Source organism: Phyllobates terribilis, unplaced genomic scaffold (assembly GCF_046119375.1).
Source record: "Phyllobates terribilis strain yellow unplaced genomic scaffold, ASM4611937v1 Scaffold_7__3_contigs__length_470593459, whole genome shotgun sequence".
NCBI classification, from domain to species: Eukaryota; Metazoa; Chordata; class Amphibia; order Anura; family Dendrobatidae; genus Phyllobates; species Phyllobates terribilis.
The window spans coordinates 407,915,021-407,931,034 of NW_027362767.1; the positions used below are offsets into that span (position 1 = coordinate 407,915,021).

The 16,014-nt window shown below is 44.0% G+C and overlaps 1 protein-coding gene across 1 annotated transcript in view; it reads left to right on the forward strand.

Moving 5' to 3' along the window:
• DLL3 (delta like canonical Notch ligand 3) overlaps positions 1–16,014 on the forward strand; it is an 83,099-nt gene that overhangs the window by 20,238 nt on the left and 46,847 nt on the right. The window lies entirely within an intron of this gene.

Genomic DNA, 16,014 nt, shown 5'->3' on the forward strand with positions numbered 1-16,014 from the left:
ACCGAATTCACCAAAATCGGCAAGCAGTCTAAGGTGTATGAAAGCCTCCCGACTCTCACCCAACAGATGATGTTGGGGGACAGAAGGATCAACAAAGATTGGTTTGCTTTCCAATGGTCGAGTGTTTTGATCTCCAGGTATTAAGATGCTGCCAGAGGAGTCTGGCAGAGGCTCTTTCATAAAAAACACAGAGCATGAAGTTCCTGTGTATGGCTGAGGCGGGACAGATGGTTGTCTAATGCCTAAATACATCCCGACAAGCCCAATAGAGGAGCCATTTAGATGCCCAGACGGCCTATAGTCGATGAGAGAGGGGAACTGCTGTCAATCTTTGCTCTCAAAATTAATAACGATAATAAGAGCGCTCCGTAGTGTAATACTGTACAATCATGAAATGCTGAAAAAAGGGAAAAAGTAATCTGCTCAACTTTTAGAGTTGTGCAAAGGTTGGCACAATTCTGCGGCGCACATTGGGTTTAGATGTCCGGGGCTTCCGTTGCCGCCCCACGGGCAGAAACGGGCAAACAGCAGGCTCCAATTTGCAACATAATCAATTCAGATGTGACAGTAGCAGTTTCTGACAATTCAACTAAAAATATGGTCCAATAGTGAAGCTTTATTGTACAGCGCGTTTCTGATTCATTCGGCAGGTAGATATAAAAAAAATTGGGCACATCCCCAACATTGTAATGATTCTTCCGCACAGAAATGACAATTTTTACAAAAATATATAGGAAAATACATACACTACTGTGCAAAAGTTTTAGGCAGGTGTGGATAAAATGCTGCAAAGTCAAAATGTTTTTAAAAATATATATGTGTTAATAGTTTATTTTTATCAATTAACAAAATGGAAAGTGAATGAATAAAATTAAATCTAAATCACATCAATATGTGACCACCTTTTACCTTCAAAATAGCATCCATTCTTCTAGATTGGGATTTTTAAGATTATAGTCAGGTTTATAAAACACCAATTATAGCAAATGAGTGATAATAATCATCATTTTCATGTGTAGGTTGAAAGACCAAACTCTGCTATAAAGGTGAGGTTGTAGAAGATAGTTTCAGGTCACAAGTCACACACCATGGCAAGACTGAGCACAGCAACAAGACACAGGGTAGTTACACTGCATCAGCAAGGTCACGCCCAAGCAAAAATTTCAAAGTAGACTGGGGTTTCAAGATATGCTGTTCAAACTCTTTTGAAGAAGCACCAAGAAATGTGCAACAATGAGGACCGTAGATACAGCGATCGGCCAAGTAAACAGTGCGGCAGATGAAAGACGTATCATGCTTACCTCCCTTCTGAATCAGAAGATGTCCATCAGTGGCATCAGCTCAGACAAGGCAGCAACCACTGAGACCCAGATTTACCTATGTAATGTTCAGAGAAGTCATCTTTGTGGAAGAACTGAGGCCAAAAGCTATACCCTCAAGATGGAAACAAGGCTAAGAGTCTCAGGGAGGACTCAGGCCCCACATTTATTCTGCAGCAGGACAACAACCCCAAACATACAGCCATTATCATTAAGAATTTGTGCAGTTTTTGATGGAACTAAGCAGGAGGTTGTTCCAAAACACCTTGAAGAACTAACCACAGATCTTCTGAGGATGTCGGATTGTGCAAATCCTTCAGTCTGCTTATGAAAGCCCAGACACACTCAATGATGTTGAGATCAGAGATCTGTGGGTCCTTATCATCACTTCCAGGACTCCTTTTTCTCCTTCATGCTGAAGATTCTTAATGACATTAGCTGTATGTTTGGGGTCAACATCCACAGAAGATCTGTAGTTAGTTCTCTAAGATGTTTTGGGACAGCTTCACTGCCAAGTTCCATCAAACACTACACAAATTCTTAATGACACTAGCTGTATGTTTGGGGTGGTTGTCCAGCTGCAGAATAAATCTGGAGCCAATCAGATGCCTCCCTGATAGTATTACATGATGGATAAGTATCTGCCTGTATTTCTGAGCATTGAGGGCACCATTAATCCTGACAAAATCCCCAACTCTATTTGCTGAAATGAAGATCCGATCTTGCAAGGACTTTGCTTTGAAACCTCTGCCTGGGATGATGCAGTATAACTACCTTGTGTCTTGTGGCTGTGCTCAGTCTTGCCATGATGTATGACCTGTAACAGGAAATGGTCTTCCACATCCTCACCTTTGTAGCAGAGTTTGTCTTTCCCTCACCCAGTCTTTAGCCTCCTACACAGCCATTTCTGTTTCTATTTATGACTGTATTTCAATCTACATATGAAAATGATGATCATTATCACCTGTTTGGTATAATTGGTTACTCATACACCTGACTATAATCCTACATAATCCCTGAGTTTGTGCACATGTACCTAGAAAAATTGATGCTGTATTGATGACAAAGGGCGGTCACACCAAATACTGATGTCATTTAGATTCTTCTTTTGCTCATTCACTTTGAATTTTGTCAATTGATAAAAATAAATGTTTCTATTTTTTTAAGGCAGCATTTCTTCCACACCCCTGCCTAAAACTACTCTGCAATAGTATAATGAGTTTTAAAGTTGTTTTTTTTTTGGGGGGGGGGGGGGGGTTTGTAACCTTGCCAGATTGTTCTTCCAACACCCCTAATGATCTGGACTACACTGCAACTTATTTTTTCTAACGCAACTGATTATTTTTTACTAATAAGTGGCGGCTGCAGTCCACGCAATTCAATGCCACTTTTTGGACTGAAGCTGTGGCTAAATAGTCAAAATCAATCAGAAGTGTTCCATAAAATCGCAGTGAAGTCCCCACCTTCTGCTCATGCACTTTTTTGCTCGGTCCTACAGAAATGGGGCATCTATCTAATATCAATGGCTATATTGTATACAGCCACGAACCTTTATTTTTATGGCATATATGACGCCTGTATCACATTATAAATCTTCCTCGTGCATCTACAGTAAGTTTGTCACCTAAAGCGATGACGATCTTATATAATCCTATAGGTTGCAAGCACAAAAGCCCGTGCACGCGACCAGCTGTGCATCTCAGAACCTGGCGCATTTCTATGAATGTAAATCATGTCTTCAGATAATTGCCCCAAGCTTAAACCCTCGCTTGGTCTTTTCACACTGACTTTTCTCTCTAAAATGAGCCCCAATTATCCGCGTCGCTTATTATGGGCCTGAATAAGCAAACAGGCACCACGTGAAGTCCAGCAGCGCTCCTAATACACGAGGATGCGGTCGGCCAGAAAACTCAAAGTTTCTTCAAATGTAGCGCAACTTTTGTGACTCGATGCCTTCGTAAATCTTCCTGTCACTACTAACTTCTGCATCTACCTCGCTCTTTGCTTCTCCCGATCCTTCCACAATATTCTTCTAAGCTAAACACATTAGACAGGGTAGATAAAAGACGAGAGGAGTTGGTCGAGCACAAAGACCTAAAAGCAGCATATGGTGACTGGTTATGGGCCGTGCACCCTGCCAGACGGTCATCAAGGTAAATAGGAGTGAGTAGGGGGTTGGGGACATGTGGTTTTAACCAGATTTCATTGTGAGTAGCGAAGACAGATTAATAGCCCCCTCCTCGTTGGTCCCCACTCCCCAATTGTTCTGTGCACAATAGAGACAGGCGGCGTGCATTAAGCACCCTCCATCCCCCCTTGGGCAGGTGCTGTTTGTGTATGGGGCTGATATCTGCAGTTACAACATCTCATCTGTCTGCCACTCAGCAGCCATAGAGAAAAAAAATCTAATAGTGCTGGGGGGACTGATGAGGGACGATGTGATACAATGAGGGGCTGATGAGAGCTCAGGCTTCTTGCCGCACATAATAAATGCAACGCTTGTTAACACATGCTAATAATGCATATTTGCTCTCCAAACCAGTGATGATACAAATGGAGGTTATTACGATTATTCTTTTTTTCAGCATGGTGATAACATATCAGAAAATAAGCAAAAAAAAAAAAAAAAAGTAGAATAGTATCAAAAAAATAGAACAATGAGATCAGATTGCAGCAACCGTGCAAAAAAAAAAAAAAGACTTGTTTTAGATACTAAAAAGTCTGCAGATGTCCCCCCCCCCCCCTTTTATCTCTGAAGCAACTCAATGCGATGGGTCTAAAAGCATATGTAGCTGTCAAGAGGCCATTAATAAGAAGCCAAGCACATAGGAAGAATGGTGGCACCAGGGCTCGAGAAGCCTGGACATCGGAGAATAGGAGGAAGGTTTTATGGACTGATGAGTCTAAATGGGAGATGGATAGGAACAACAAAGGGAAGTATGTCCACCCTCCGCAACAATGAAAGGCTTTTCACTGCGGGTCTAGGACCATCGGTTGGCCATAGTGCAGGATCAGGACAAGTTAAACAATGTGTAGAACATCTGGATTTGGTCGCTGATTTTTAATTAAAGGAATCAGGAGAATTACTAAAAGACGGCAGGATAAAGACTCAAAGTCAACCGATGTGAAGAGCAATAGTACAGGAGTGGTGGGGGCAGACCGGTGGAAGTTCGGTTTCTGGTACCTGACCGAAACTTTTGAGAAAGTTCGGTTCGGGCACCAGAACAGTACTCGAGCTTCCACCATTAAAAATAATGGATATCTGTACTGCCAAGACAAGAGAAAATCTCTGTCTCTCTCCTATGTGGACTTATCACAAACACAAAGTCCGTGTTCGGCGTCCATGCCCGAACAGTGACGGTCCGGTACATAGGCCGAACATTTCTGTTCAGGTTCGCCAATTTCTAGTGGGGGGCCTCAAATACTGATCAAACCATACACATTAGATAGCTGGTAGGTGTCCCAGCCGACTCTCCCATACACAGGAGCGCTCACTCTGACAGCGACTTAGTATTTTAGAGAACAAAAGGATAACCAGTCTGAAATCAGACATCGGGATCCTTAACTCCTCTGACATTATCAGCCTTGGGCCCCAATATATCAGCCGATCCTGTTGATATTGGTGGATGTTGCCGACATTAGTCTAATGCAGAGGTGCCAAACCTTTTTCGGTCAGAGTGCTCCATTTTGTGATTGTACGACTCCCAAGGGCCACATAAAAGTTGAAGGGTAATTGTGATCCCAGGTATATATATCGATAGAGCTACGCACAGCGTTCCAAGTTATTATGCAAACGCTATTTTTCTCTGATTTTCCTAAAGGGTAGATGCAAATGAGTCAGTATAATGTCCAAATCATCAACCATTACAATATAAATCATATTTCATTGAACAAACCTCTCAATGATAACAGGATTTTTTTTAAAACTAAAAAAAAAAAACCTCACGACTGTTCCAAATTATTCTACGCAGACATTTTATAGGTTGTAAAGAACTGAAAATGGTCATTTGCTGAATTTGCAGCATTACGAGGTCACGTTCACTGAAATCAAAAGCTTTTACAATCAAAAACATCTAAACAGGCCAAGTTACAGGTTAACATAGGACATCTTCTTTCATGTCACCTTCACAATTATTAGAGTATAGAATTTTTCACCGCACACTCAGGAGATTCAATGACTTTTTACGTTTCGGGCCAAAACGTAAAAGTCTCCTCTAAACAAACAAAATGCATTTTGTCCGTCACTTGCACATTTTTCTAAATCTCATTGAAACTTTTGCATTGAATCTCCCTTCCACCCGCACCTCTCTCTATAGCTGTGTGCACGCCAATTTTTGTAACCTTCACAATTATTGCATCCATTAAACTTATTAGTTTTTTGATAATTTCTACTTTATTTTCTTTCCATGATGTCAGACTAGCCTTCCAGAGCTGCGGATTATCATTGCGGAAAAATACACAACATGTCCATTAATTTGTAATTGCCACCATTGACTTGCATTGAAACACTTAATATCCGCATGACTATATGTGCACATGCGGATATTAAGCGATTCAATGTGCGGATGGTACCCGGGTCTGGAGAAGAGGAGACTCATCCAGACCCAGGTACCATAGAACCTGTTAAAAAAGAATTTAAAATAAAAAATAAAGATTATACTTACCTTCCGATTGGCCCCCGGTCTCCTCAGCGATGCGTCCATATTTTGCTATGGATGACACAGTTCTTCTTTTAGTACCACGGAAGATAGTGGTCAGTCAGAAACTCTATATACTTTGCCGAGGTCATTTCCAAACCTCCAGAGACCCAAAAGGGGTCTATCAGCTTTCTCCCCATGATTCTGACCCAAAACATGACTCCGCCACCTCCTTGCTGACGTCACAGTCTTGTTGAGACATGGTGGCCATCCACCAACCATCCATTACTCCATCCATCTGGAGCATCCAGGGTTGCACAGCGCTCATCAGTAAACAAGACTGTTTTACAATTAGTCTTCACGTATGTCTGGGCCCACTGCAATCTTTTCTGCTTGTGAGCACTATTTAGGAGTGGCTGAATAGTAGGTTTATGCACAACTGCGAGCCTCTAGAGGATCCTACACCATGAGCTTTACAGGGCTCCAGAAGCACCAACAGCTTCAGATACCTGTTTGTTGCTTTGTAATGGTATTATAGCAGCTGCCCTCTTAATGAATTTGTCTGGCAGAAACCTTCCTTATTATGCCTTTATCTGCACGCACCTGTCTGAGCTATGTATCAGCCACAAATCTCTTGACAGTATGATGATCACGCTTACGTTTTTGGGAAATATGTAATGTTTTCATACCTTGTCCAAGTCATTGTACTATTTGATGCTATTTGTCAAATTTTTCTTTCCCATATTGCTTGAAACCTGTGGAACGTCCTTATTAAGTAGTTTTCCTTTAATTGGACCTCACCTGGCAAACCAATTATCACAGGTGTTTAAGATTGATTTCAGTGTCAAAAAGTTTTTTTTCTAATATCTAATCTGTATCTTCTTCCATTCAGTTTCATTCCATTGCTTCTAGTCTTTCTTTGTGCAAATGAGAATAAAGCTGATCCCTCTACAGTGTGACAGCCCTTGAGATATTTGTAGACAGCTATTAAGTCTCCTCTCAGCCTTCTCTTTTGCCAGCTAAGCATTCCCAAATCCTCTAACCGATCTTCAAAGGACATTGTTTGCAGACCGGTCACCATTCCTATTTGCATAATAATTTGGAACGCAGTGTATATGCCATAATCTAGTAAATGGAGATTCAATTTCTGTAACTTCCAATATTATAGACAAAGGGGGTCCTCTGCCCCCCCTATTCAGTACTCTAGGGAAAAGTAGTCTAGATGACCATACAATGAGTGTAGCTATCCCAATAGTTTATGAGAGTTACTGAAGACAGAGAGTAGTCAGAGATGGCTGGGGGCTGCACAGAATGCCATCGTGAACCGCTGGTTGTGTACTCTTAGTCTAATGTGTACAGAGCCCTTAAAGACGAACTGTCTTGCTCTTATTTTAGTCCCGCTGCTCCCCTGAGTATTCAGCTTTTTATTATATTAAAATCCCTCATACAGTACCAAAGATATGGACATATTTATTTAGTGATGATATTCTTTTTACAAAGGGGCGTGGATCACTGGGTAATTATGGAGAACAGCCTGAAGACCTCCCCCCGAGGATCCTGTTACTAATGCCCCCTTAGTAAAGACTATAAACATTAGAACAAAATAAAAAAGCCCATCTCTCTGGAACTGTATTGTGGATTTTAATAAAACAAAAAAACGAAATACTCAGCAGAGCATTGGGAATAAAATAAGAGAAAGAGCGGGCCACTTTTGAACTTGGTGACAGGTCCGCATTAAAATAATTTCTACGCGGCCATCGCTTTCACTAGCTGTCAACCGAACACTTATTCCGCTAATAGTTTATTCCTACCGAACGCCCCATACACAGTTCGAATAAGTGTGGATGTGTTCGAAATAGGGAAGTGGGAATAAAGACCCCCAGACACATTAGATAGCTTTCAACATAATGCTCATTCATCTGACAGCTCTCTCCCCTGAATCACTCATGCACAGGAAATCTCGGCTCGGTCGATGGGTCCTTTATGACCTATGAGAGTGCCAGTACCAGAGTCCTCTGGCAGCAGCTTATCTACCGAAAAAAAATTAGATTAGGAATCCTATGTGCTGGATCCTTCTCTCCCCGACATCATGTGTTAGGAAAGAGTCGGGGGCCAACATACACATTAGACTGCTGGCTGATCCCACCGATACCAGCAGGTTCAGGCAACTTTATTCTATTGTGAATGGGGGCCTTAAAGGGGTTGTAAGAAACCTAACAGTCAATGACTATCTAATTTCAACTGAAGATTCCCTACCGTTCCCTCTCTGCTCCAATTTCCTGATTCATACGTTTTTTTCACTTTTAACGACGTTCCATTTGAGTCTCCCAGAATGCACTGGTGCATCTTGATTGTAACGTCATCAAGTGGCCGGGGCTGCGGTCACTCCCCCACAGCTGCTTTCACCAAGGGACATCATTAGTGACGTCCGTGTCAGAAAGTGGACTACTTTCTTCTACAAAGCATGCGTTGGTGGTCAATTCTGATGCCTGCACAGTATGCTCTCCCTTTTAATGTGCACTGGTAGTGTGCTCCCTCACCAGCTCGTCACTTCTCTTTACTGAGCATGCGTAGGTTGTAAATTCCAACACATGCTCAGTTTGCTTTCCCTGCTCGTTTTCCTTTGAATATGCACTGACAGTGCGCTCCCTCCTTGGCTCAAAATAAGAGTGATAACATAGGGTTGAACAGAGGAGTGCACTGTCTATCAAAAGACAGCAATTACGACAAAGTGGGAGTGCACATTGAAATTGAGAGAGCGAGGTGGATAGGGAGAGCATACTTTCGGAATTAGCAACTGGCGTATGCTAAATAGAACAACCCTACCCCTAAAACAGAGGTCACTGATGATGTCCCATTTCAGGGAGGTAAAAGAAGCAGCCGGGAGTGACCACAACCCCAGCCCAGCCTCACCCCACATCCTGTATGTGTCATGCAGGGTGTAAGAAAGACTGAGTGCAACACAAAGGGAAGAGGGAAAGGGAGCCCAGACTCTAGGGAAAGTGGGGAGTGAAGACCTCCTAGGCTGATCTAGTCTCACCCTGTCTCCACTAACATCCCTATATTGGTTCTTCACCTATCGCTGCATGCGTACCTCGCCCTGTCTTTCCCTGGCGTTAGGCTAAGGCTAGGGAAGGAAGGGGATAAGCGCTAGTCGATCCCCACCGAACACTAAAGACAAAAAGGGGGGACAAACAAGGGATAATCGCTTAGCTTTAGTCGACTCCATACAAATGCGCACATGTCCTCTAGCACCAGAGAGGAAGAAGTACTGCTCTTGCTCAAGCATTCACAAGGAGTAATGAATATCGCTGGCACCTCCCTCTTGCACACAGCAGGTGTTTATACACCCAGGCCAGGGTGTTAATTAGACAGAGGAAGGTATCCGCTGGGTCCTAGAGATACAGACAACTTCTTAGAAGCTGTAATGCCAAACAAAGAGATCTCCTGCAACCAACTGCAGGGCGACTGTCTGTCACTTCTGACACACCCGTGACAGTATGAGACTCCCCAGCGCTTTCTGGGCGACTGAAACAGACATCATCAGAAGTGAAAAAAATTCCAGAAACGGGAATTTGGCATACAGAGGTAACAGAAGCAAATTTTCAATTGATGTCAATTACAAAAGAGGTTAGTTTTTAAAATTAGATAGTTGGACATTGACTATTAGTCTGGGGCTACACGGCGACATCGAAATTGCACCGACACATTGCAAGATTGGATGTAATGGTTGTAATGATGTTGCACAGAGACACAGAGTTGCAAATGTTTCCAAGTATGTTGGATTTTCTGCTGTTGCTCACAAGTCGCATGCTACACACTTGCTATAGACTTCAATGCAAGTCATATGCAACATGCTACTTATCTGCAACGTGGCTGGCTGGCTTTTTTACAGCAAAATCAGATATCAAAAAAAGTTGAGTGACAGCAAGATGTGACAAACTGCACTTATGTTTTTATCACGCAACGTTTCAGGGAACCACTGTCGTGCGACGCGTCCCTTGATGCCATCCGTGTTCTGTCCAAGAGATTTACGGACCCATAGACTTGTATGAGTGACTTTCATCCCGTGATGCCAATAAAAAAACAGACATGTTAAGAGTCAGTCTGATAAACTATAATGTATACGTGTTTTATCTGTAAAAAACACTGATATAAAACGTACGTGAAAAAATGATGTCTGAATGAGGCATGTATGCATGGCCAACTTTAGAAGAACAGTCAAGCCACCTCAGGGATTAAACTACAACCTCGTCGAATGAGTTTGGATTATGACAACCAAGAAATGTCACCAACCTTTATATACATGTACAGTGGTGCTTGAAAGCTTGTGAACCCTTCAGAATTTTTCATATTTCCTCTTAAATTTGACCTAAAACTACATCAGAATTTCACAAAAGTCGTAAAAGTAGATAAACAATCAAATCAAACAAATCAGTCAACAATATAACACTTTGTCACTTTAATATTGAGGAAAATGATCTAATATCGCAAGTCTGTGAGTGCCAAAAGTATGTGAACCTTACGGGTGCAGTCAGACGGCCGTATACATCAGAATGAGATCAGAGCGCAGTGCATGGACTTGCCGGCAGCTCTCCCGACTCTCCCACCCGGAGTGTGATAGCTGCATAAAAATACACAAAGCTGTCACATTCGGATTGGGAGAGCCACCGCCCAGCCCGAGCACATTCTGATTGATATGGTCATCTGACTGCACACTTAGGATTAGTAGTTAATCTGAGATGTTTTCAATAAATGGGATATCAATCAGGTGTGAGTGGGTGACCTGTTTTATTTAAAAAAGAGGGATCTATTAATGTCTGATCTTCACAACACGTTTGTACAAGTAAATCGTTGGACGAACAAAGGAGATTTCTGAGAACTGGTTTTCGGCTTTGGACCGGAGCCTTCATCAGGATACCTGATGAAGGCTCTTGTCCTGAGCCGAAAACCGGTTTGTAAATTTGAAAACTCCTCAATAAAAGATACCTATTTTAATTACCACATGTTCACCATTCCTATGGCAGCGCACCAACAATACAGTTTATTGATACTAAAGAATTCAAGGTAACCTCTAAGCAACTAAAGGCCTCTCTCACATTAGCTAATGTTCATGAGTCCACCATAAGGAGGTCATTGAACAACAATGGTGTGCAGGGCAGGACTGGAAGGAGAAAGCCACTTCTCTCAAAAAAGAACATAGCGGCCTGTCTGCAGTTTACTAAAGATCACGTAGACAAGCCAGAGAAGGCTACTGGAGCAATGTCTTGTGAACAGATGAGACCAAAATAGAGATTTTTAGTTTAAATGAAAAACTTTATGTTTGGAAATAGAAAAACACTATCTCCAAAGTATTAAAGTATAAAACTTCATACCATCTGTGAAATCCATTGGTGGTAGTAACATGATTTGGGCCTGTGTTGCTGTATCTGGGCTAGGATGTCTGATATCATTGATGGAACAATGAATTCTGAATAATTGCAGAAAATTTTAAAGGAAAATATCAGGACATCTATCAACGAGCTGAATCTCAAAAGAACATAAGTCATGCATCAAAACAACAACCCAAAGCCACAATCTGTTAAAGTTAGAGTTTTGGAATGGCGACGTCAAAGACCTTAATCTTAATCCTGACCTGAAGGGAGCAGTTCAGGGATGAAAACCCACCAACATAACAGAGCTGAAGCTGTTTCGTAGGGAGAAATTGGCTAAAATTCCTTATAGCCGATGTGAAAATCCGATTTAGTTTTAGGTTAAAGTTATGCAGAAATATGAAAATTTCTTAAGAGTTCACAAACTTTCAAGCATCACAGAATCCCTGATATATGACACTTTATTTACATGCAGTGATACACATCAATTAATGGCCACAATGATAAGAAAAAAAAGCTATACCCAACAGTGGGGCATATTTATCAAAGCTGATTATTAGAGTCCATTTTCACTGTACTATGTGCAGCGTTAAACAGCCACCAACATGTTTGATGGTGGGCGGCTATTTAATAGTTTGCTTATAGAAGCAGACTGCGCTTCAGATGCTGTAATAGATCGTTGCGCATGGGCTGCCATTGTTCTAGGCAGCGCAGGTCCTATTTACACAGGATGATGTGCTGCCGAGAATGATTATGTTTTGTACAGCACAAAAAATCATTTCACCCAACGAACAATCGTCTTGCTTAAGTGCGAACTTAAGGCGCATTTACACAGGAAGATTATCTTGAATGAGCGTTCCTGGGAAAGCGAAGTTCACGACAATATTTTGGTACACAGAGGGACAAAATTAAAAGCTTGGACAAAGTCGTCGCCCAACCTTGATAATTATTTAGAAAATGTCTACAGTTGAGGAAGTTTTTCCTCATCATCGAATATAACGATGAATCTTTTCATGTGGAAACAAACTAAAAGGAGTTGTCCCACGAACAAAGTACATTTTAATCAATAGATCTTAAAATAGAATAAATACATAATCACAAATGGGGCAAACTGGAATAATATAATATATTATGTAAGAGCAGTAAAAAGCCTATGGCCCAATGGCCTAATTTAAATATGTAATAACAAAGGATAAAAAAAACACCTTGAATAATACAGATAATAAAGTATGATGCCAAAAAACGTGACCCCCAAACACAGTAAGATACCTCCACAGTAAATTCCTCCACAGCACCCTCCACACGCATGGTATGATGACCCTACTATACCCCTCTCAACCCTCCTGACAAAGTATGGTGACCCCATCACAGTATGATTCCCCAACTGTGATCCCCACACAGACCTCCATACAGTATAATGGCCCCAAATACTCCTCCATAGAGTATAATGGCCCCAAATACTCCTCCATAGAGTATAATGGCCCCACATAGTCCTCCATACAGTATAATGGGCCCCACATAGTCCTCCATACAGTATAATGGGCCCCACTGTTACGCTCGCATCCCGGACTGACTGGTGTGAGTGTGATTAGTGATCCCACTGTACCATGAACCGAGGAGTGCCTGGAGGGGCGTAACTAAGTATCAACCCGATCCGACCAAGGTCGCACAGCGGCTTAGTTGACTCCGTAAACCAAGGAGGAACCGAGCGGCGGGACCAGGTGCTACTCCAGGTTAGACCCCGGTCACAGTTGTTGACCCACACCGGGGAATGCAGGAACAGGCAGGTTAGACTGGCATACAGCCAGGTGGGTATTGGCAGGCACGGCTGGTATGCAGATAGGTGGATACTGGTAAGCACGGCCGGTATGCAGACAGGTGGGTACTGGCAAGTACGGCTGGTATGCAGACAAGTGGGTACTAGCAAGTACGGCTGGTATGCAGACAGGTGGGCACTGGCAAGCACGGCTGGTATGCAGACAGGGAGATACTGGCAAGCAAGGCTGGAGTGCAGACAGGGAGGTACTAGCAGGTTGGAGCGCAGGCTGGATAGGGTCCAGTACAGACTGGGAGACAGGTACAGAGCCGCAGAGGCGGTAGACAAGCAGAGTAAAGCGAAACCGCCGGAGCGGAGGACAAGGCAGAGCAGAGAGGAACTGCTGGAGCGGTGGACAAGGAAGAGCAGAGAGGAACCGCCGGAGCGGTGGACAAGGAAGGGCAGATCGGAACCGCAGGTGCGGTGGACGAGGCAAAGCATAGCGAAACCGCAGGTGCGGTGGACAAGGCAGAGCAGAGCGAAACCGCAGGTGCGGTGGACAAGGCAGAGCAGAGCGAAACCGCAGGTGCGGTGGACAAGGCAGAGCAGAGCGAAACCGCCGAAGCGGTGAGCAAGGCAGAGAAGAGAGAAGCCGCCGGAGCAGTGGGCAAGTCAGAGCAGAGAGAAACCGCTGGCGCGGTGAGCAAGCAGAGCCGAACAGGGCTGAAGGTGCAGGCAGAGAGGACAGGGCTCTGTTCACATGGAACAGTCTGGAAAATACAGGAAGATGGCTAGAACACAGGAGGAAGATACGGAGGAAGGGAAAAGGGACAAGCAGAACCAGATACACACCAGGTACTTACTATGAATTAGCGAGTGGACACAAAACTCACAAACAGAAGTACAGAGACAAAGAGTTGGAGTTAGGTGCAGGTTCAGATACTGCAGGAAAAGGGAAGGTACGGACATAGAGACAAACAGGTAACAGGCTAGGAGACAGTTCAGACAGGAACTGCTACTGCAACGAGATACAAGAACGAGCCTGGGTATACAGCCCCCAGAGTGGCGGAAACAGACTAGAAGTCAGAGATAACAGGCCTGGGAATACAGCCCCCAGAGTGGCCGAAACAGACTAGAAGTCAGAGATAACAGGCCTGGGTATACAGCCCCCAGAGTGGCGGAAACAGACTAGAAGTCAGAGATAACAGGCCTGGTTATACAGCCCCCAGAGTGGCGAAAACAGACTAGAAGTCAGAGATAATAGGCCTGGGTATACAAACTGCAAAGACAAACTGAGTGAAGGTGTTGCTCAGGCACCTCCTTCTGGGTGGAGGGGGTTTAAATATCCAGTGACTCACAGCAATAGGCTGGGGAAGCATTAGGAGTGCGCCCACAGCAGCTATAAGAATCAGGAAGTAATCGGGCAGCTGCCCTAAGCAATCAGACAAGAGACATGCACATAGCATGAACTGGAGCAAGGTTTGCAGGCTGGACTGACAGGTAAGATTGCGGTCTTGCATAGTGGGAGGTAGTGCACTATGCAAGCACGCCACCAGGGATGTTACACCCACATAGTCCTCCATACAGTATAATGGTCCCATATAGTCCTCCATACAGTATAATGTACCCCACATAGTCCTCCATACAGTATAATGGCCCCACATAGTCCTCCATACAGTATAATGGCCCACACATACTCCTCCATACAGTATAATGGCCCCACATACTCCTCCATACAGTATAATGGCCCCACATAGTCCTCCATACAGTATAATGGCCCCACATACTCCTCCATCTAATATATATAATTGTCTTATCCCGTCTGTCTGTCCTTCTGTCCAGGAAATCCCGCGTCGCTGATTGGTCCGGCCGCGGCCAATCAGCAACGCGGGATTTTTAGAAAAAAGATGGCGGCCGTTAGCGGCTCATCTGCTGCTCGCAGCATAAGTCCCCCGACCGGAGGCGCCACTGACCTCGATGTGGCTACCGTCGGGAGATCAGCGGCTACGGCCGCTTATCTCCTGACGGGAAGTGTGACCCCCCCCCTCCCCTCGCTGACATCGTGGAGGGGCCATTATAAGCGAGGGGGGGGGGTTGACATCATGCATGGGGCACTATGGGGGGGATGTGACATCCTGCATGGGGTATTATATAGGGGGGCTGTGAATTCCTGCATGGGGTATTATATAGGGGGCATGTGACTTCCTGCATGGGGCATTATAAGGGAGGGGGGATGTGACATCCTGCATGGGCCACTATGAGGGGGGATGTGACTTCCTGTATGGGGTATTATATAGGGGGGATGTGACTTCCTGCATGGGCCATTATAAGGGGGGGGGGGGGGATGTGACATCCTGCATGGGCCACTATGGGGGGGATGTGACTATTGGCGGCAGATTTTAAATAAGTACGCCACCGTCGGGAGACATATTCTAGAATACCTGATGCGTTAGAATCGGGCCACCATCTAGTACAGTATAATGGCCCAACATAGTCCTCCATACAGAATAATGGCCCAACATACTCCTCCATACAGTATAATGGCCCCACATACTTCTCCAAACAGTATAATGGCCCCACATAGTCCTCCATACAGAATAATGGGCCCCACATAGTCCTCCATACAGTATAATGGGTCCCACATAGTCCTCCATACAGTATAATGGTCCCACATAGCCCTCCATACAGAAAAATGGCCCCACATAGTCCTCCATACAGTATAATGGGCCCCACATAGTCCTCTATACAGTATAATGGGCCCCACATAGCCCTCCATACAGAATAATGGCCCCACATAGTCCTCTATACAGTATAATGGTCCCACACCGTCCTCCATACAGTATAATGGGCCTCACATAGTCCTCCATACAGAATAATGGGCCCCACATAGTCCTCCATACAGTATAATGGACCCCACATAGTCCTCCATA